Below are 13,822 nucleotides of genomic sequence, written 5' to 3'. Positions count from 1 at the left end.
AGACAGCCCTCATTTACTGAGGCAAGCATCAGCAGAGGATTTAAGGGACCTGTCAATTGAGGTGGGCAGCCTATAAAGCCATTATGTAATTCACCTTATCTATTCCCAGACAGAGGACCTGGGTGAAGGGTTAAAGGGACTTTGAGAATTCTCCCTGCTTATGCCTGAGCTATGACCTTCATTGGAAAAGCAAAATGCAGTGCCATCTCCCAGGGGAACTGGACCTTCTCCCCAGGAGATTAGTACCTTTTGATCTTTAGCTGTTCCCTTGGGAAAATTGGCCTTTCTCCCAGATGAAATAGTTAGTCAAAAATCACACAAGGCCTTTGGCATGTGGCCACATTTGTCTAAAACATATTTAATCATAGTCCCCAAAGTGAGACTTTGGAATCCTACCCATAGGAAGGACGCATCACTTGGAACTGTTTTCAGACCAACCCCGACCACTACTGCCTCTTGGGATTCCCCAGTGTCTGTGTTTGGGTGTAGGTGATTTCCTGTCTGGTGATGGATGCTCTTGATTCTTGCTTTTCTTTTTGCTCTCACTTAATAAAGTGCTTAACTGTTCACCTTTGACTTGGGGTCTTTATTGTCTGTGAATCTGAACCTCAAAATTAAGTGGCCACAATCTCATACGTGCCCCTTAATGGCACACTGCCCCTTAAACATAGAGTACAAACCCTAAATTGTCTTACACCATTAATCTTGGACAAATACAAAAGGCATTATGGGAATATAGAAACAAAATTAAGGCTACCAACACTAACAAGTCAAACCAGGGAACACAGTCTATTTAAAAAACCTAGAACAACTATTCTATGTCTCAGCTACAACCCAGATGAAAGGGTCCACTTCAGGTCCTACTAAACACTTCAACTAAAGCAAAGCTAACAGGAATAGCCACTTAGGTCCACCTGTCTGACATCAAGCCTGTGTCTTGTAAGTCTCCACAGGAACCACAGCCTAAGACATACGTGTATGAACCCATTGAGGACCTCAAAGTCCTCTTCAAGAGACAAAAAACCTGTTACAGATAAATAACACAACAACTAGGCCTTAATAGAATTGTCTTTCTCACATTTCTAACACTCTTTCTACCAGCCTGTTAATATGCTCAGGCTCCTCCCCCTGAAAGGAATTTTTCTGTCCCTATTGGATTTAACCCTTGTCAGACAGAGTCCCAGGTCCTCGGATCCACTAACTGTGTTGTTACTTTATCACCTCCAGGACACAATTGCTATAAACACCTGGGACTCCAGGCTCCAAATGTCCATCATGGATTGATGAGACGTTTCCCAATACTTCCTCTAACTAACAGTTACCAAGAGGAGGGAAACCAAAGTGTATCGATGTCTCTTTTACAGTAGGAAGTACCACAGAGGTCATCAAAGTCCCCAAATATTTGCCTTCCGGTGCTTAATACTGGGCTCCAATATCAAGTCTAGTGCCGGCCCATGGCATCATGACCTGCCTGTGGGATGTGGATTCTGACATTCCCCACCTCCCTTCTACTTGTCCCGTGAGATTTAAGTTCTGCTGAAGGTTTTCCTGTACTTGCCACACTCGTACGGCTTATGTCCCACGTGGACCCTCTGGTGGACGGGGAGCAAGAAGGTACTGACAAAAGCTGTGCAGCACCAGCCACACTTACAAAGCTTCCCCCAGGTGTGGCTGGTCAGGTGCTCCTGCAGAGACAAGCGTGTCACCAAGTGCTTTTGGCAAATGGAGAACTGGTAGGGCTACACCCTGGTGTGCATGTGCCTGTGCTTCCTGAGAGAGGAGTTCTTCCTAAAGCGTTTGTTGCGCTATCCACACCCACAGGCCTTCTCGCTGGTGGGGACCCTCTGGTGGTCTTTGAGGTTCCATCTGAAGGCCTTTCGGCAGTATCCGGACTTGAACAGCTTCTCCCTGTTGTGCGTCCTCCAGTGTAGGATGATGTATGCTTTCACCTTGAAGGCCTTCAGTCTGATAGCTCATCTAGTTGCTTCAAACCTTGATGCATCCAGTCACTTGGGCTGTTTGGGGTGAGAGCAAAAGGCAGAGTTGCCAGGTCTGCTCAGAGAAATACCTGCCTCCTCCCCAAGCCCTCCCACAGAGCTTTTCTGTCATCTGACCAATGGAGTTAACTTTCTAAAAACAGAATTCTTGTAAGTCATGTGACATGTATTTATTTTCATTGATTGACTTTAAAGAAAAAGGAGGTATCAATTTAGTTTTTTTCTACTCATTCACACATTTACTGGTTGATTCTCATTTGTGCCCTGACTGGGATACAACCCCCAAACTTGGCATATGGGAATGATGCTCCCACCCACTGAGATACCAGGAGGGTTCCATGTTCAGGTCAGGTAAGTACACCATGTTCTATCAGCCCTTCTGGGCAATTTTAGTAAATTAGCAACTGTTCAGAAATAGGAACCAGAATATAGGAATAGAGTTCCAGCCAAGCCAAGATACAGGTGTAGGTAGAAACCCCTGACTTCCTCACACAACCATAAGGAGGATAACAACCAATCTAAAAACAATAAAGCACCAGAAGTGCCAGAAAATCAAACTGCATGGAACTCTGACAACAAAGGAGTTAAGGAAACATTCAACCACACCTGTAGGAAGGAGACAGGCAGCCAGGCGGGCAGAGGAGACCCATGGCAAGGAAGCAGACTGTGTGGGCGAGGCTGGCTGAGAGGTCCCACAGCAAGGTGGTGGACTGCGCCAGCAGGGCTGGCTGAAAAGACCCGGGGTGAGGCAGCAGACTGCGTAAGCGAGGCAGGGCTGGCTGAATGGGAAACTTAAACTGAAAGCTAGTCATAAACTGTGGTGGGGGGTGCCACAGCGGGAGAAACTCCCAGTCTCACACAAGAGTTGTTGGAAAGTGGGGCTAGAGCAATCAAGCAAGCTGCTTGTTCCCTCTCTGACCCCTCCCCCACAGACAGCAAGGCAAGGCAGCAAAGAGGATTGCCCTGGTGAATACCTAAGACCCTGCCCTCTTACAACATAACAGGTGTTCCAAGACAAAGAAATATGGCCCAAATGAAAGAACGGAGCAAAGCTCCAGAGAAAGAGCTAAGTGAGGAGGAGATCACCAACGTATCTGAAGGAGAGTTCAAAACCCTGGTAATCAAGATGCTCACAGAACTGATTGAGCTTGGTTGCAAAATGAAGGAACAAATGAAGGCTACCCAAAGTGAAATAAAGCAAAATATTCAGGGAATCATCAGTGACAGGAAAGAAACTGGGACTCAAATCAACAATTTGGAACAAAAGGAAGAATAAACATCCAACTGGAATAGAATGAAGAGAGAAGAATTCAAAAAATGAGGAGAGGTTTAGGAACCTCTGGGACAGCTTTAAATGTTCCAATATCCTAATCATAGGGGTACCAGAAAGAGAAGAACAAGAGCAAGAAGTTGAAAACTTATTTGAACAAATACTAAAAGAAAACTTCCCCAATCTGGTGAAGGAAATAGACTTTCAGGAAGTCTAGAGAGTCCCAAAGAACTTGGACCCAAAGAGGAACACACCAAGGCACATCATCATTAAGTTACCCAAGATTAAAGATAAAGAGAGAATCTTAAAAGCAGCAAGAGGAGAGAGTTACCTACAAAGGAGTGCCCATAAGACTATCAGCTGATCTCTCAAAAGAAAACTTACAGACAAGAAGGGGCTGGAAAGAAGTATTTGAAGTCATGAAAGGCAAGGACCTACATGCAAGATTACTCTATTCAGCAAAGCTATCACTTAGAATGGAAGGGCAGATAAAGTGCTTCCCAGATAAGGTCAAGTTAAAGGAGTTCATCATCACCAAGCCCTTATTATATAAAATGTTAGAGACTTACCTGAGAAATAGAAGATCAAAAACTATGAACAGTAAAATGACAACAAACTCACAACTATCAACAACTGAACCTTAAAAAAGATGAAAAACAATGAAAACAAAAACAAAGCAAACAACTGGAACAGGAACAGAATCAGAGAAATGGAGATCACATGGAGGGTTTTCAGTGGGGAAGGGGAGGGGAAGAATAGGGGAAAAAGGTACAGAGAAGAAGAGGCACAATTGGTAGGCATGTTTAGTTCTGACAAGCACACAGAGCAATGCAATACTGGGACGTGCTGGGGGAAATGAAAAATGAGGCAACTACTTTGGAGAAAAGTTTGGCAGTTTCTGAAAAAGTTAAATATACCCCTATGTATGACCAACCATTCTCAACAGAAAGGACATCATGTGTCTACAGAAAGACATCCTGCTCTGGAAACAATCTAAATGGTTATCATCATGTGAATGGATAAACACATGATGTTCTATCCATGAAGTAGAATATTACTCAGCTATAGCAAAAAGTGAGCTTTTCCCTGGCAAGGTGACTCAATTGGTTGGAGTGTTGTCACAGGCACCAAAGGCTGAGGGTTCAATTCCCAGTGTGACCCTGTATAGGATGCAACTGGTTGAAATTTCTCACCCTCTCTCTCTTTCAAATTAATCAAAATATCCTTGGGTAAGGACTTAAAAAGAAACATAAGGAAAAAAAGAAGGGAACTAGTCAAACATATGAATGACATGGGTGAATCTCAAAGAAAAGATGCCAAGGGTAAAAACTCAGATTAAAAAAAAAAAAAAAAGAGGCCTGGATGCTATGGATCACTGGATTGAGTGCTGCTTGCAAACCAAAGTTTCACCTGTTTGATTCCCTGTCAGGAAACATGCCTAGGCTGTGAGCCAGGTGCCCAGCTGGAGGCACAGAAGAGGCAACCACACACTGATGTTTCTCTCTCTCTCTTTCTCTCTCCTTTTCCCTTTCTCTAAAAATAAATAATAAAATCTTAAAAAAAAAAGAGAGTATGAGCCAATGATTCCATATGTATAAAATTCTAGAATAGGCAAACTATACCACAGTGGTTGTATGGGACGGAGGGTGGGCGAAAGGAAATATAAACTATTTGGGCTAATGGATGTATCTGCTTCATGAGCACGATTTCTGGGGTGAATACAAATATGAAAATGTATCAAACCATTTACTTTAACTACATGCAGTTAATTGTAGGCCAGTTAAGATGCCAGAAAATCTGTTAAAGGAATGGGATTGTACACTAATTGTGAAAGTTATGGTTTTACTGAACAGTATTATTCAGGAACATCTCTCTGTGTTGTGACTTCAAAGAGTGCCTATCTTTGAAGAGCTTTGTGATTTCCACCATGTTTCTACACCCTCATTTGTTCAGTCAGTCTTGTAGGTGGATATCTAGGGCATTTCTCTGGATTTTTCTTCCTTTAAAAACTCTGCCCACTTACAGGAAAATTTTTAAGGATATATTCCACAAACTGAATAATTAGGATTTGGTTGATAACAACACACTGTCTTCCAAAAGAGCTGTCACAACTTCATGCATCTAAAATGAGGAGTCCCTTTCACTGAACTCTCATATTACAGGAAGACGTCACTCTTTTTATATTTTTTACATACCACACCTGAGGATATTCTTAGAGAGGGAAGAAGGGGGTGGGGAGGGAGAGGAGAAAGAGAAACAGAGAAACATTCATTAGATAGAGAAATACCGATTGGTTGTCTCCTGGATATGTGCCACCTGGGATCAAACTCACAACCTGGATATGTAACCTGACAGGGAATTGAACTGACAACATTTGGGGTCAGGAAAATGTTCCAAACCACTGAGCAAAACTTAGACAGGGTTACTATTTTTTACATACCTGGGTACCTCATGGGCCAGAATTATATTTCTGTAAATCAGTTGGTATCCCTTGATTATTAGTAGGGTTTAAAAATCTTTTTAAAGTGTAACACCATGCATTTCTGCATCTGTGAGTTGCATGCTCATAAGCTGGGTCCACTTCTCCATTACTCATTTGATCTTTTCCTCCTTTATTCCAAGGAGATTTTTATATATTTATAATCCTCTGAATGTTATACATGTAGTAAATACTCTTCCCCACTGCGCCAAATTTTTAGCTTCAAGTATTTGAACGTCCTCTATGTCAGATCTGTCCACCTTTTGTATTTATGTGTCGTCCTCAAGTGAGAAGCAGGTGGTGAGTAACACGGCAAAGCTGCCCCCTTACCCAGTGAGACCAGGTTCCAGTAGTTCTCCATCATCACCTCTCTGTACTGTTCTTCTGTGCAGGCTTCAGCTGTTGCCATTCTTCCTCAGTGAAGTCCACAATCACATCCCTGAATGCCAACGACTCCTGTAAGAGGAAGCGCACACCACTCACCACAGGGCCCACCTCACAGAGGTCAGGACACATGGCTAGAAGGGCTGAGAGGGTCAGGGAAGAGACACAGTATGTGTCTGATGTAGCATCAACATGGTCCAGAGCTCTGAAGGGCCTGACCACTCAGTGTCCTTGGTGCCTAAGTACACTGGATGGTCCTTGGATGGGCAAATAAAGTAGGGGCTGCTCACCAACAGAAACAATCCACTTATTCAATGGGTGAGGGGCCTGAATAGACATTTCTCCAAAGTGGACATACGGACAGCCCACAGACATGAAAAAATGCTCAACATCGCTAATCATCAGAAAGCTGTAAATTAAACCCACAATGAGATATCACCTCACACCTGTCAGATGGAAGCCTCATCATGGGACTGCAATCTAGTCAATGAACATATCCTCTGTTGATTAAAGATTTACCCCCAGATATATGTGTGCGTGTGTGCATGTGTGTGTGTGTGTGTGTGTAAATTTACTGATTTGACAGACAGAAGGAAAGAGATGTTGTTCCACTTATTGATTAATTCATCAGTTCCTTCTCAAAAGTACCCTGACCAGGGATCCAACCTTGGTTGCATCAAAATGAACCTCTAACCAACTGAGCTATATCTGTACATTTCTTACTGTAAAGTTTTTCTTCTATAGAAAAAACTTTAGAGAAAAATACCACAAATGGACACCCACTAAAACATCATGACAGCCAAGAACATTCACCATTCCCTCTCCATATGCATCCTCCTCTAGTCCCCAGGGCATTTAGTGTCCTGTATCTACTTCTGAAGGTGCCTCACCCAGCATTTCCTGCCAGAGGCCTCTGTCACACTTCCTTGAATATGTTGAAGCTGCCACTTCCCAAATGTCCACAAGTGTCTCCTGAGATCCCTCATGGTAGGACAGCTCACTCCCGAGCCATTCTGTCCCTTTCAGTTGAAAAATGCCAAGGTCAGAACAGTACTCTCTCAACTCAGGGTGGACAATGCCCCAGGAGATAGGCAGAGAGGCCTGGGCCCTGACAGGGTTTGCGGGGGCCAAGGCTCATCCCTGCCCAGAAGCATGACCCTAAAGAAGGAGGAGCCAAAATGTGACATGACTCACCAGGGCCTTCTTGGGGGGCAGCTGTGTGGCTGGGTAGCCATCCTTCCAGTGCCCATGGTGACCCAAGCACAAGTAGACTGTGCACAGGGAGAGAAAGAAAAAGGCACAGTGAGAAATCAGGTCAAGGCCTGACCCGCAATGCAGATATGATGGACACACCCACTAGAAGACAAGCAGATGAGGACAGTCACACACATTAATTCCAAATGCAAGCAGGGGACCTATGGCATCCAAGGTCCTCAACTAAGGACCCAAGTTCATCCTCCTGACATCCTGCAATGTGGGGGCTATTTTCACCGACCCATTTCACAGATGAGAAAACCAAGGCCCCAAAAGATAAGCTATGTGCCCAAGAAGATGAGAGTAGGATTAGGGTTGGGCTGAGTGCATCAGGGCCCATGTGCTTGGTACACAGCTCACACCCAAACACTGACACTCTCCCAACACACATGCATGAACACAGAGCCAGTCCCATAGCCTGGAGGTGTTGGGAACCGCCCTGCCTGGTTTCAAAAGCTGTAACCCCACCAAGGCTGAGGGAGCGACCTTGGACTGTAAGCCACCAAGAAGACAAAAGCTTATCTCCCTGGCAGGAGCACAGCTTCTGCTCCTTTTACTTCACCCTGGCAGGAGCACAGCTTCTGCTCCTTTTACTTCACCCTGCCTGGCCCCAATGCTTGATCAGTTAGCTAATGACAGGTAAGATCCCCCAAGGGGGGAATGATCTAAGACAGGCACGATCACGTGAGAGGCCCCCAAGGAAAGACTTTGGGGGCTATAGCAACAGGGGGTGATGGACCCTCGCCCCTTGGCTTTGACATAGCCTGAGTCCTCATTGTCTGTGAGAAAATCTAATCTCAGCTGCCTTACTTCCCCTGCTCCACCTAAGCCTGAAACAATGACAGGGTGGTGCCGCCCTGTGCTGGAAAGGGCAGGTTCCCAGGCAATCAGGCTTAAGAGAGAACATGTAAAATCCTGTGAAACCTGCTTTGTTTAGAATGCTCTCAATGAAATGATAAGGGTCCAAACAAGAAGTAAGTTTGTTCCTTGTTTGATCCTTACTTCCTGGCAGAGATTAATGAGCTTTACCTGAATTCCTGTGTGAATGAACCCAATAAAAGCCCGTTGAGGAACAGGCTCCTGGCCCTTCTCCTTGGAAAGATCAGCCACCTTTCCTCCCCAAGCAGATGATGGGGGGGGCCCTGTGGGTGGAGCCCCTGTGGGTGGAGCCCCCGTGGGTGGAGTCCCCCCACATGGAGGGAGGAACAGGACCCTATGCCCACTCACCCTTGGGTCTGACTTACACAGGAGACACAGTGGGCCCAGGATGGCTGACACCAGTAGATGCCCTTTAAAATAACATCATTTCTTTTAATATTATATGAGAAAATGGGAATCAAATCCAGCCTGGAGTATTTTTGTCCTTACAGCAATGCAATCACTACTGCAAATTTACTTTATTTAAAAGGAGGCCATGAAGGAAAAGTGGTCCTGGAAATAGCAGGTGCATGGGGCTGTTGATCTCTGAACCCAGAGTGGCCCTAGTGATATGTGGCTGCAGATTCATGCGTGGCAGCTGCTCTTGCTCCTCTTCATCTGACGTGGACACTAGCCCACACAGCATTATGGATGAGACATGAGATAAATTCACATGGACTACTGAGTCCTCTGGAGAAAAAGGGACAGCACAGCTACCCTCTCAAGGGGAGGGCACCTCGGAGTGGCCTGGCAACTCTCTTAAGAGGAGAGTGCCCCATCCTTACCTTCACTGGTTTTTATTAGCTTTTAATTTACACAGGAATACAGGTAAAGTTCATTAATCATTGTCAGGCAGTAAGGATCAAACAACAGGTAACATACAGAGAATTCTGAGGACCTATTCTGAAACAAACTCATTTCCTCCCCAGGCCTTTATCATTTAATTAAGAGCATTTTTAGCAAAGCAGGTTTCACAGGATTTTATATATTCTTTCTCAGACCTGATCACCAGGGGAGCCTGCCCTTTCCAGCACAGGGCTGCACTGCCCTCTGTCATTATTTCAGGCTTAAGTCAGGCAGAGGAGGCAAGATAGCTAAGAAATTAGAAGCCTCTCGCAAGCAGAATGAGGACTCAAGCTTTGTCAAAGCCGAGGGGCAAGGGTTCATCACCCCTTTTCTCCATAACACCCCAAGTCCTTCCCTGGGGCCTCCATGTGCTCATGCCTTAGGTCATTCCCCCCTTAGGGAATCTTACCCATCATTGGCTAACTGATCAAGCATTGGGGGCCAGTTATGGAAAAAGGAGTAGAAACAGTACTCAGCTCCTGCCAGGGAGATAAGCTTTGTCTCCTTTGTGGCTTATGGTTCGGAGAACGCTCACTCAGCCTTAGCCATGGGGGGGTTACAGCTCCAGAAACCAGGCAGGGCAGCTCCCAACACTCCTCTGTCCAAGTTTTCTGACATTTCCTGCCATACATTGTTTCTAAGAGGTAACAAAGATTTCCCAGTGTGCGGGTAATAGTGTCAGGGATCTGGTACCCAGATGCCTGGGTGTGGAGTTGGGTGATTCACTTAAAGTTTCTGAATCTCAGTTTTCCCATCTGCCAAATGGGGATGGTGAGGGTCCCTACCTCAGATTCACCAGAAAGCCTGTAAAATGCCCAGAACGATATCCTGAGCACCCAACACACACTCCCTGAAGAAACCCACTGAGGTCAGCATGGGGTAAGGTGTCTGATGTTCTTTCTTGACCCAACACCTGGCTACCACACACATTTTGCCCTCCCAGGGCCAGGGGAGGCTCTGAGCATGGGAAGGAGATGGGCTTGGGTGCCTGCAGGCAGGCAGCTCTGCCAGGCCCAGCTGTCCAGGTGGGTCATCTTTCCCACGCTCTCGGGAGGGCACCCCTGATACACCCACTCACACTTGTCAGCCATGCCCAGGAACAGAGGTGCAGGTGTACACAGACGAGAAAGCTCAGACAGGAGAGGAGAACCCCCACACTCACTGACACACAACCAGACACACACACAGGTGCACAGGAAGAGGCCAGAGACAGGTGGACACCTGGATGGTGCTCGCACACTGAGACACCACGGATGGAAATGAAGGTAGACACCCACACAGACAACGGCACAGAAGGACCCCAGAGAGACAAAGATCTGCAGCTGATGTGTGTGCACACACACAAAGTGTCACACAGGTGGCCTTGCACACACACACGCACTGACAGACACACTCAGACGACTGGGAAGTCTCAGCCCAATACACACACACACACACACACACACACACACACAGAGCCACAGCTCTCACCTTCACCCACACAACCACATCAGCATCTGCACCCAGTCTCCTCACGCACCGGCCTAGTCTGCACAGACTCATCACTCGGTCACCTCAGGAAACTGACAGGCATCCACTAGGTACCCCTGCCAGATCTCACTGCGCCTCAGTGCACAGGCCTATTTCACTTCCCAGAATCCTGTGCCCCGCCATCAGGTCCTCACCAGGCTCCCCTCAGAGGGTGCACTGCAGAGAGGACCTGAGCCTAAGCCGCAGTCCATGGCCTGAGAAGGCCAGGGTGAAAGAGGTGGGTTCGTGAGGGATCTGGGGCATCAGGGCCAAGAAAAGGAAGTGGAGCAGAGAGCCAGAAAAAACCACAGAGAGGGACTGGGGCCAGGGAGGAGCGGGTATGAGAGAGGGGTACATTACAGGACTCAGGGGGCACGTCTCTGAGCCCCTGAACAGGAGGGAGGGAGAGAGACATTTCCGAAAAGGTGGAAAAAGACGCTCTGGCCCCTCAGATGTCCTGCTCACTGGCCCAGGGTCCACATGGGTGTGCTGACTTGCAGAAAATCTGTAAAGCGTGCAGAGACGCCAGAAAGCTAACGATCACAAACAAAGGAAGAAGTATCAACTCTGCTGCAGTAAGTGCCAACTCCCGCTCAGGGCGTGTTACTATTACAGAAGCAAAGTAGGGGTTCCGCTGCCTCTTGCCCCCAATAGGAAAGCTCTAGAGGCAGAGGCTGGTGAGGAAGAGGTTTTTCACCCAAATGCAGGGTCAGGGAGAATGGCAGATACTTGTCTCGAGGCCCATCCCCTCCGAAAAACTGAGAAAACCCCAGCCACCCTCAGCCCAACCAAACAAGGCCCAGTCCAGAGCTCCTGCTTCAATGTACCATTTTGTAGGAACCGCAGCTGCCCCTGAGCAGTCAGTCACCCAGGCAGCTCAGCTTGTCCCTGGCTGTGTCTGCTTTCAGGCTCCCTCCTGGAGCCTGCAAGCCCTAATGTTAGCCAGGTCTCTTCCAGGGCCATAAAGTGATGCCAAATGACAGAGTAGTATCTTAGTCAGGTGTGCCAGAGAACGGCTATTCCTTCACCTGCATTTTTATCAGTTTCAGGTGTGGGATGGTCTGAATGCCTAATGAACTTGCCAAATTCCCGCTGCTGGGGAGGGTGCGGTCTACTCTGCCCCCCCCCCCCCAAGTGACCAATGACTTCTTCTCCTAGGCGAAACTGATAGGCTTGTCTTCGGTCCAGCACCTCTCCACTGTGGCCTTTCTGACCTTTGTGGTCCATGTGCTGGTCTTGCTCTGGTCCCACCCCAATCAGGTAAGAGTAGAGGGTAGGAGGGCTTTCCCCCTATCCAATCATCTTCACAGCACTGAGCCTACTCAGTGTAGTACTCACTTCCTCCAGCAGTCCTCTTGCGTGGGACAGGGTGTCTGCCTCAAGGAGAGGATGCTCTAATTTCAAGGTAGACTAAAAGATACATAATTGATTTTAGAGAGAAAGGAAGAGAGAGATATAGATGTGAGAGAAAAATCCATTCATTGTGATCCACAACCTTTTGGTGCAAGGGACCATGCTCCATCTAAGTGAGCCACCTGGCTACAACTAATCTGGTCCACAACCCAAACATGTGCCCTGACCAAGAATCAAACCGGAGATCTTTCGGTTTGCTGACTCACGTTCAACCCACTGAACCACACCAGCCAGGGCAACCAGATAGTCTGTGATTATTTCCTGAAGGGTTAAATGAATAAAGCGTGGCGCTGGTAAATGTAAAATATTCCAATGACTTAACGTGAACAACTCATTACATTGAAAATAAACAATGAGCTGAATCAAGTCTATCTGTTGTCTGGATGCAGCCCATGGTCTGCCCAGCTGAGGAATCCCTGTTGGGTAAGACTCAGCCAGGAGACCACGCCTTGGGCAGGGGATCTGTTGTTCCCTCCCCTGGGCCAGAAACTATGGCATCTGATACAATTTTTGTTACTTCTAATTGTTAAAACAAAATTTTCTTACCCTCATAAACTACCTGGCACCTTGTACTGTTGCAGGGAAACTAGGGTCTGGGTCTGGGTGTGGGGTAAACGAGGACACCCACAGATCTAACAACCTGACCTCTGGACTAGATCCAGGCACATGTGACAAAGTGACAATGTCCCCATGGAGCCCCCTCCCCCTCTTCCTTTCTCCTTCCTCTCCTCCACTTTACTATCCAGGAGGTGGAGACCAGAGACACTGACTGTGTTGTCCAAGCTCCTACAACAGTTTACTTGATCTGGGTCTGCAGCCACACACACCCCCGGCCACACTCCCAGATACTAGAACTGTAGGGGAGGCTTATGTTTCATGCAGCACTGCCAATGCTACAAAAGCTGCTGGTGTGCACAGTGTGGCCTGTCCCCAGCAGCCATATTCCTTTGACACATCTGGGTGGCACTTCTGAGTCCAACCTGTGAACTCCAGTGTCCTTTCTGGCCCTGGTACCTGGACTCAGGACACGCCTACTGAGTGTGGTTTCCAAAGCTCCAGGCTCTCCTTCCCTGGTTCACGTGCATTCTCCTTTGGTGTGGCATTAGGTTGAAGTTCTTGATGAACTTTTTGCCCACTTACTATTCTCATAGGATTTCTCTCCCATGAGGATCCTCCAGTGGAGGGTGAGCGAGAAGTTCCTGATGAAGACATTGCTGCACCAGCCACACCAGCAAGGATCCATGCAGGTGTAGCTCATCTGGTGCAGGTGCAGGGACAATCGATTCACAAGAATGAGTCACTTAGGCCTCTCCAGTCAAAGCATAAATACTTAAGCCTATCAATTAAAGCTAACCTCTTAACACTGGAGTTTATCTTTTCCCTGTTAGTTTCTATAGGGTAAGTTTACAAACTAAAACAACATAATACACAAAAGCCACACAATTCTGGAGGAGTGGCAGGCTTCTACCCCAGAGCCTGTTCCCTCTAGAATACCCAAAGAATAACGCTGCCGCCCTCGGCCAGGTCAGCCCAATCCTAGGCTGTGCCCAGCGTTCCTTCTCACTGAAATACTGTTGGTTGGGAAGATCCTGCAGCTGGAGGACGCTCATCCTGGCATCCTTGAGGAAGAAAAGCCTGAGCACCAGCCTGAGCAGGACAGAGAACCCACCCAGGAGCCAGAGAGCTTTCTTTTTCTTCCCAGCCTAGGTGTACCTGGGAATGCCTCCCAGGATCCCTGGAGGCATTCAGCTT

Source organism: Phyllostomus hastatus, unplaced genomic scaffold, assembly GCF_019186645.2.
Source record: "Phyllostomus hastatus isolate PE091 unplaced genomic scaffold, TTU_PhHast_1.1 phas_contig_133, whole genome shotgun sequence".
Taxonomy (NCBI): Eukaryota; Metazoa; Chordata; class Mammalia; order Chiroptera; family Phyllostomidae; genus Phyllostomus; species Phyllostomus hastatus.
The sequence above is the reverse complement of the archived record's forward strand: the minus strand, read 5'-3'. Positions refer to the sequence as shown.